Source organism: Gavialis gangeticus, unplaced genomic scaffold (assembly GCF_001723915.1).
Source record: "Gavialis gangeticus isolate Ggan-Ray unplaced genomic scaffold, GavGan_comp1, whole genome shotgun sequence".
Taxonomy (NCBI): domain Eukaryota; kingdom Metazoa; phylum Chordata; order Crocodylia; family Gavialidae; genus Gavialis; species Gavialis gangeticus.
In genome coordinates this window covers 16,962,993-16,972,658 of record NW_017728994.1, presented here as the reverse complement: position 1 = coordinate 16,972,658, position 9,666 = coordinate 16,962,993, and positions in this window count along the sequence as shown.

The window sequence follows — 9,666 nt, the reverse complement described above, 5'->3', positions numbered from 1 at the left end:
GCTCTGAAGCCTGATCAGTTCTATCAGCTATGTGGATGATGTAGTAAAAAGGGATCAGGAATTCCTTATTTTGCTTTTAACTGAACAAACCAACAAGAGCTGAGAGAGCAATTTGGGGGAGGGGTGAGAAAGGCCAGTTTAAGTGACCTTCCCTATGAGCTTTCAAATATAAAAGCAATTATTTCAAACCAGCAAAAAAATAATCCCACTGAAAGAACAGCCTCCCTTCAACAATGATTAGCATGTAGGTACCAAAGAACCATTTGGATATATCCTAAGGCTTGGGTATTCAAAGCCTATATATAATTGAAAAAGTCCTGAACTCCTATGTTTTGTTTTGTTTTCCTCCCACAGTTTACATGACTCTGACATTTTTGCCATGACAAATCCATGAGTGCCTCAAAAATTTACCATGAAAACCCTGGAGCTTTAATTATTGTGCATTTACATAATTAGTGCAAATACATGCAATTACTGTGTGTACCTACACAATTACCAGCTACAATGATGTACTAACAATCCTTATTAAACTTTAGTTGGGGGAAGGGGATACATTGACTATGCTTGTGTGCACAGCCAGTACAGTTTATTTCATTTCTGGCCCACAAATATCAGTTTTTCATAACATCAAAAGGAAAGTCAAACCCATGAGCTGTCTGTCAAATGTACTGTTTTCTTAAGTGTTCAAGCAGGCTGCAGATAGAAGATGCAGTCCTCAATTTTTTTTTTTCCATGTAAAGGGTTTTTTCAGTAAGTTAAACAGGCTAGGGATGGATTCCTGGAAGCCCCCATTAAAACAAAGGCAAAAGTGGCACTGACTTCAGTGTTACTAGGATTTTCCTTATTCTTGGCCATCTGATTACTCAAGAGTTGCTCAAATTGTTCCACTGATAAATATGTAGCTTAGTTAGAAGGTTTTTTTCTAGCAAGTTTGTTGGGACACAACTGATAAAATTTATTCATGGCCCTCATAAGAGTCCATTAAGTGCATGTATGTATATATGCTTAATGGGATATGTAACGCAACATAACTCCAGAGGTAGGTTGAAGCTACCTTTCCACTGTACACTTTATGCTAAATTGTAGTTTTCTTAACTCACCCCTACAAAGAAGCCAAATTTCCTAAAATTGCATGGGTAGAATCTCTCAGAGGATACAATTCTCTTGGAAATTTGAGGGAAAGGAAGATTTATACAAGTATAGGACCTGATTTTCCTTCCTTTGAAGTCAATAGCTAAATTCCCAGTTATTTTAAATAGGATGAATCAGGCTCATGTTTTCTTTGCTATTGAGTACATAATGAATACTACTTTAAGTGTTCAAAACAGTCTCAATAAAGTCTATGTTCAAATCGTTAACTATTTTTCTGTGAAAAAAACTGTCCATATTCATCTCTATTTAACATGCTCATGCCCTACTCAAATATAAGTCCTAGATCTCCACTTACATATATGTCCCCTTCCTTATGGTTTTGCTGAAGTCTGCAGGAAGGGAGTATATATCTACCCGCTAGTTTAAACTTTCTGTACTCAGTTAAAAACAGGAGTTGCAAAACAAAAATGCTTTATTGTAAAAAAGTACTTCAGTGGATTCTCTTACATTTTCTCTGTGCCAGCCACAAAAATGTTATATTTTTTTAAAATAGACATTCTACAACTTCCAAAAAAGTTATTAGAAAGTCTGGAAACAACTGATTAAGAGGTTTAGCTAGTTGTCTGTGCCCATATAAGCTAAGTACAGACAGTCAAAAAGCCTGAAGCTGAATCAATTCAGTCTTTGCAGGTTAGTTTAAGATGCACAGATTAAATTGATACAGAAGTGAACAGACATATCTACCTTTGACTTGGGAAATGCAGCCACATGTCTGCAGTGGCTCAGGCCAGAAGCCAGTGGGCACTAGTGCATGGCTCTATGGCTGTATGTTCACTTCTTCCTGCTGCCCCCAAGATTTCTGGGATTTGCAGTCCAGAATTACAGCCATAGGACTCTGCAGGGTTGCTCATCATTTCTTCTGCCTGGAGGGGGGCAGTCCCCTGCTTCTTGCAGACTGGGCTTGCCCCCTGCCACCCCCTTGTCAGCCAGCCCTCACCGCTCCAGCTATGGAGCCAAGGGGTGGGGTCAGCCCTGCTCTCTGGAGCAGACAGCCCAGCTTAGGGCTGCAAAATGCTGGGACACTGGGGGACAGTGATTTAACTTGAACCAGGAAGGTGTCTAGGACAGAAGTTCCATAAACCGGTTTGACCTAAATCAGTTGAGTTTCATACTGCATTCAACCATTTTAATCTTAAAATCAGTTTCAGCCATTTTGAAATTGGTTTCTGTGCATTGTTCTTCTGTTCTGTTACAGGTTTAAACCAATTTCTGATCACTTAAGCTGGTTTATGTGTAACTTCTGGCCCTAGCCATAATGCTTCATCACTTGCTGTGACTTAAAACAGCACATCCAGAGAAAATGGCCAATTTCTTGTTAGCTGACCTTAATGAAACACAGGTTCTGCCTTAGGATGTTTATTTGGAATATACCCACAAAAATACTTTTGTTAAGTGTTTCATCAAACCTGAGTGTCTACAGTTCTACCTCATTTTTTAACAGAAAACTGTTAAAGCACTGAAGATTAAGGGAAGCTAACTGTTGCCATTAAATACAATGAAAGTCTTACTTTGTGCCTCATCCACATGAAAGCATAAAATCTATGCACCAGGGTGTTTTATTGGGTATACAATTTATGTTTATTTATTCATATGTTGTGAAATGCTTTTTTTCTTAAATTTTATTAACCATCTCTCTTGTGGCACAAGATAGAGTCAGTGAAAAATTTAAAGGAGTCTAAATAGAGAGAATGTATTCTAAATACGGAAGAGTCTATTCTAAATAGGGAATCAAGTCATAAACATGCTTAAAGTTGCATTTTATTTAGTACAATTAGCTCTGTCACTGATATAAAATTAAGAGAGGGTTGGATTTTGTTTGGAAAGAAGCAATCCTCATTGTCCTCTCTAAACAACGTTCATTTTCGTATAATCTGATCTCTCATCATACCACATCAAATATGGATAGGCCTGTCAAAAACTCATGATCTAAACACTCCCACAGTCTGGGAAATCTCTAATGATGGAGAGTTTCCACACCTAATTGATCCTGGCCTAGTAGCATTATTATCTCCAGCAGTACCTGGGTTCTTTCTGTAACTTACCTTTTTATATGCTTGGGTCATATCATTTATCAGATTTTGTAGAAGAAGCAGAATAGGTCTCAGAATCTAACATTTTTGCTTTACAGGAGACTCCATTTGTTTTCCTTTAAATCAAATTACCTTTCCCTAGTAAAAAAAAAACAGTCTGGCAAAAGAATCTCTGTATCCACACTGGACAGTGGCATCTACATGATAAGAGAAGCACTTTATTCTTTCTTCCCCTTCACTAAAGGGAATTTACATCATTTGCATCTTCAGCAATATTCTGGCTAACTTGGGTGATATTGGCTAATGCACCTGTCTACATCACCTGGAAGAGATTAAAAATGAGGCCTTAAAAGTTATGGTCACTACAGATCTTACATTTGGTGAAGGAACATGCTTGTTACGCATAACATTGTGGCCCAGGTCCAGTTAGGAGGATTATATCCCTCCCTCCCCCATCTGTATTCTCCTGAGTTTCAATTAGATAAGTTATTCCCCTTCACTTCTTTTCTTACTGTAATGCAGTATTGTTGAAAGATCAAATTAGATAGAAGCAAGGAGGCCCAGACCTCTGGAATCACAGGAAAACAGGGCTGAAGGCTGGATCATCCTTGTCCAAATCTTTCTAGATAAGTCTAACCTATTAGATCAGAACTTGCCTACTTTTTAGGAATGTTTGGATCCAATGTTTTGGTTCACGCCATTAGTGGATCTGGACCAAAGCTACATTTATATTCAAACTGCTTCCAAGTTGAGAGGTGCTTGGTTTGGCTCCATCTCTGAGAGCATGCTGACAGTCCTTTCAAATGAAAGATTCTAGGCATTATAATGATAACTAGTGTTTATGTCTCTGTAATGTATACCTTGGGCATTGTATAAATAATAAGATGTTTATTATATATTGAATTTACCTAGTTCACGTATGCCAAGTTCACTCTCCATACGTTTATGACTTCCTGCCTCTTTCTGCTCTGTGTAGTTTTTTCAGATCTAATTTTTCAGTCTTTACTGCTTGCACCCTAAATTTCAATCCTTGCCAGCCATAGTTTTTAAAATGTTTTAATAGCTTTAGCTTAGTTGCCACATCTATTAAATCTTCTCAGTGTACATTGCCACATCTATTAAATCTTCTCAGTGTAGCATGGCCACCAGATGAAAACTACTTATCATGTTCTATTATGACTTCAAATCTGTAAAAACTTAGGTGCCCACTTAATGTGAAGCACATTAGCATTAGCATTTCCAGGGAGCTTAGTGGAACTACTTGACCCTTAAAGTTAAACATATACACAAATGTGTGTAAAACTGGGGTCTAAAGTGTACTTTTCTGCACTGGCACCTTTAAAGCTCAAGAGGTTCCACACAAGTGCAGAGATCAATTTGTGTGGCACAATTAGTGTTTAAACATCTTTCCTGCCAAGTTCAGATGGATCAGGTTTAGGGACAGCTTAAGGGGTATCATTTCCCAGGAAGGAAGGGATGCATTTGAGCATACTGCCTACAAACTACCCTGTGCTGTAATCCTGGAGTTGTCATGAAGGAATCTGCTCCCTTGTTTTTGCTTCTGCAGTCTGTGACTTAGCCTGAGGAAGAGCAAAAGGGAAAGAATCTAAGAGTGTGCAAATGTTTTAAAAGCCTCAGAGGAAAAAGCTGAGGAGGTGGAGGGTGGGAGGAGGCGGGGAGGCACAAACCTCTTGCCACTTCCCTCTTAACATCTTGTAATTTGTTTTCAATTTGTTTTTCTCTTTAAACTTGTTTATTTTTTCCTCCAAGACTCCAATTGCATAACTGTAAATTTACTTAATGTTTGTTGCACTGCAATTTCATTTTGAACTGCAAAATCCAAATAAACCTTATTTTTTCTATGCCTCACTAAACTATACATGTTCTTATCATACACAGCAAAATACATGGTTTTGCACTACTGCCTTTAATGTTTTTGCTCATGATGGACAGTAATTTGAGATCTGAAAAGCACTTGGAGTCTGTATTCATTTTCTAGGCAATATTATTTGAACCCATAGTGACTATTTGCAGCACAGGCCCCAGACATGATTTGTTATAAATAGAGGAATATACCCAAGAGCACCACACCATTGATGCATGAGAAGAGCTTTGTAAAGGTTAAGAACAATGCGGAGATAGGAGTGTCTCTTCTTGTGTCAAAACAGCACCTAGCACAATGATGTCCTGTTTCTGATTGGCAATGCAAGCACTAGAAGAGCAAGAATATGCATCAGGCCTTTATTTAAACCATGTTAAATCAGAAGAACTGGTACAGTATGATGGAACCAAACACTGGTGTCCACAGCATATTGGGTATGGCGCATCTAGACCTCAGCAGCTCACTTAGGCTGATGTGAACTAGCTTTAAAATAGCTAATTCAAGTACAGCTAAAAGTGCAGCTATGGCAGCATGCAGCTTTGCATGGATAACTGTCTGAGTATTTACTCAGTTTCTCAGGTGAGTCCTGCAGCCTGCCCGAGCTGCATGACTGGCTACATTATTAGCAGTACTCTTATCTTGCTAAGCCATTCACTACAATAACTGCAGTGTAGATGTACCCGTAAGGACTTAGGCACCTGTATGGAGTTATGATCAATTCTATTTGCATTACAATGTGAATTATGGTAACAGCAAAAACTAATAATTTAGACTACAGCTGAAGAGGGTAAGGGTGAGGTGATGCACTGGTTTATTATGCTATCCTCTGGAGAAGAAGTTTCAAATCTATCTTGGATTATCTAGGAAAAATGAGGTTAGCAGATTCAATCTAGTCCCTTGTGGACAGGACCACCAAAAGTGTAATATGATTTGGGTCAACTGGCTGTCTTCTCTTACTCAGGGGAGGTTTTAGTGTTGCAGCAGCAAAACAATGTTAAACCAGGATTGAAGTGCATTTGCTAAAACCTGCTTGATTTCTGTTGGAATGGCTGGTTATAGCCATTATCAGTCTTTAATTATCAAGAGCAGGCACTCAAGTGCAGCCCACACACTAAAAACATTTAAAAAAAATAAGTATCCTTCCCCTGCTCCCCCTTGGACCTGATCCTTAGCCCTGCAAAGCCTGTTTTTTTGTTGCTCTGGCTGTGCAAACTAATTGAATAGCAAATTGATCTGGCCCCTGGCTTTCCCTGTAAGGGAAATCTGTAGGTGATTTAGAGCCACTGTAGTACTTCTTGTGTCATCCATTTTACTGACATGTCTAAGAGCACATGACCAAAACATTTCTATAGACTGGACAAACCTCAGCTGCTAGAACTGTTCACTGGGAGTTAATTAAAACAGCCCTAAAATTGCTGTATCTTATGTAGAAGACTGACCCCAGGATCAAAGAAAGTAGTAACTAAAGACACCTTTGCCGCTTCCTGAATTCTTGGGTATATTCCTCTATATAATTGTGGCTGAGCACATATGACACATTTTTAACATTATCTCTCATCTTAGGTTTATATAATGTCTCTTATTCCAAAGAATTTCAGAAACTAACTGGTTCTGAAATACAGCTTCCAAGTGGATCACTGCAACCACTTCTGGGATACAACATGGCAGGTGTTTAACCCAGCAACAACCTAAGGAAGAAGCAAAGGAGATTATTTTACCCAAATGAGAATAGGCTGGGACTTCAGTTAGCCAGTCTAACAGTATTGTTAGCTGTGGTTAACACCCTTCTTACAATAAGTGTTATCTGATCTCTAATGACTACAAGTTGCCAGGACCTCAGTTGTATGTCTCATCCATTCAGACTGTACTTCTACTAGTATCACGGTGCTACCTACCACTGCACTGGGAAGATTGATTTAGTACAGACTGAGAGGGCATGACGACACCTCCTAAATTACCAAACATACTTCCTGCAACACCTTTATTTTTCCCAATCCTGAACTGATCCAGCTACATTTGTTTGGTCGGTGAAAGATGACAGGATCACAGCACAAGGTGGCATGGTAGATTTAAAAAAAAAAAAAAAAAAAATCCTACACAATGCAGTTAAAAGGAAGCTGTTCTGTGGCAAAGTGATAGACTCCTGAGGAATTAAAACATTATATATAATATCATATCCATAATGGAGCTTTCTATTTACATTTTCCACCTCTTTGACATGAGTGGAAATTATGCTCAAGTACAGAGGACCGAATATGGTCTTGTAAACATTCTTCTATCACAGAGGGACATTTAATTTCCTAATTCTGCAAAATCTATGCCTTAAGACTACATCGTTCTAAAACATTACAAAAGACAGAGAAAGAGAGAGGGTAAACCTAACTCTTGCCTCTGGCTTTGTATACTGTAAAACAAAAAGTTTTGACTCCTTGGCAAGCTGATCATTTAATCAGAAAAGGAAATTAATTGCAAATTAATCTGCTATTAAGGTGTAATGCTAATGACATATCATCTGTGTGATTATAATGAAATGACTGCATGGGTACAATGTCATCATCAGTTACTCAGAAGGCTGGGTTTATTCAGCCCACGTTTTAATAATGGGCATCAAAGGCAGGCTCAGGAGCAGAATGATTTATGGGCTGCATTGACTAAACAGTATCCATCTTTTTAATCTCTGGACTGCTGGTTAAAATTATTGGGGTTTATGTATCTCAAAGGAAGGACAATGTACTGTAAAAATGAAGAGGCAGAAGGATCATTATATTTAAAGAAGAGTAAGACAAGGTGGGGCCGATGGTCTTAGGCAGGGTTGGCCAAAATTCATATTCAAATTCTGTAACTGTTCAACACCAGCACACTCGCTGTTCAGAAGAACCAGAACAGAACATAGTTGCAGTCCTCATCTCATCACAGGGACCCCTCTGAGCTTGCAGACAGTGACACCTGTACTTTAGGCAATTGAAAAATGTTTTATTCAAAAAAAATCCCATGTTATTGAAAACTGTACTTAATATTGATAAAGTACGTCACATGTCAGAAAGGTTGCACAAACATTACCTAAATAATCCTAATTAATAAAAATTAAGTACCCTGGTCAAGTTACCAATGCTAAAGTTAATGTCTAAAATACACTTGTCCATACAGACTTTCACTGAAAATCCACTCAAGATATTAGTATTTGTCATATTAAACATTATGGTGCTCTTTACAGGCCCGGAGTGACAACATTTTTGCACTTCTATAATAATAAAATCATTACCTTTTCCCTTCTACAGAACCTTCCAATTACGAATCTCCAAACATGTTACAAGCGAGATTGAGCCACAAAACAACCCATCTCTAGAGATAAGCTGTCATTACTACCCTTATTTTCCAAATAAAGAAACTACAAGCACAGATAGATTAAGGTTTACATTTCCAAAAGTGGCCGTCCCTAGTTTTGAGTGCTTTAGTTTTGGGATGATCAATCAACATGAAACATGTCAGCCCAAAGTTTTTAAAGCAGTTAAGTGTTTGCAAAGCCTCTTTGAAAGCAGTTAGGCACCTCAAAATTAATAGGTGTTAAGCATCAAGGTGCTATTGACAGTACTGCTGCCATTTATTATTTTATCACAGGAGCACATAAGCAGTCCTAGGCCTTGAGCCCACTGTGCTGGATGCTGTATAAATAGGGAACAAAATATAGTTCCTGCCCCAAGGTGTTTGTACTTGGACACCTAAAATATCCTCACAGCTCTGCTCTTCAGAGGTGCAGATAGCCCAGGACTGAAGTCTGTGAAACCTCCAGGTGCCAGATGAGGTGGAGCCCCACAATCATATCTTTTTACTGCTTTTACTTGGCTTTGGCTCAGGCTTCGGTGCTCAGCACCTCCGTACAGCCCCTGACGTCACCCATCACCCAAAACAAGGGGGCCTCTTTAAGAAGGTGGGCCTGGGGCCCTGAGGCTGCAAATATTCTGGGGCCATAACAAACATCCCGAAAGCGGGACAGGTGCATGAGTGGGGCCTGAGTGACTTGCCTGGAGTCGCACAAGTACAAAGACCCAGAGGGGGGCCGGGGTCTGCCCGCAGCCCGGGAGCCACGGGGGGAAAGGAGCGGGGTGCGGGGGGAGCTCTGGCACCGGCCCTTCGTGCCGCGTGAGGGCGTCACCGGGCGCGTGCTTCTGCCGCCCGGACGGACACGCTTGTGCCGGGCGGGCTCGCGGCTTCCTCCACGGCCGCAGGGCCAGGTGCTCGGGCAGCGCTCCAGCGGCGATGTGGTGCGGTGCTTGCGGGGACACCCGAGGCGGAGGCCGGTGTCCCTTTAAGGAGCAGGGCCCGAGAGCCGCGCCGTGCGTGTGAGCGAGGAGGAAGCGGCCCCGTGCGTGTGTGTGAGTGTGTGCGTGTGCGCGCGCGAGGCCGCTGGCACAGGCATTGTTCCCTGACGTCACTCCGCCCGCTCTGCGGCGGCGGCGGCGGCTGCTCTCAAACTTGTCTTTGTTATTCCGAGCTCCATCTGACACGGGGCTGGCCGCAAAACGCGGAGCGCGGAGCCCGCACTTGGCCCGGCCCGGGCACCCACGCACGCACCCGGCCGCGCCTGCGGGCCGGGCCGGGCCA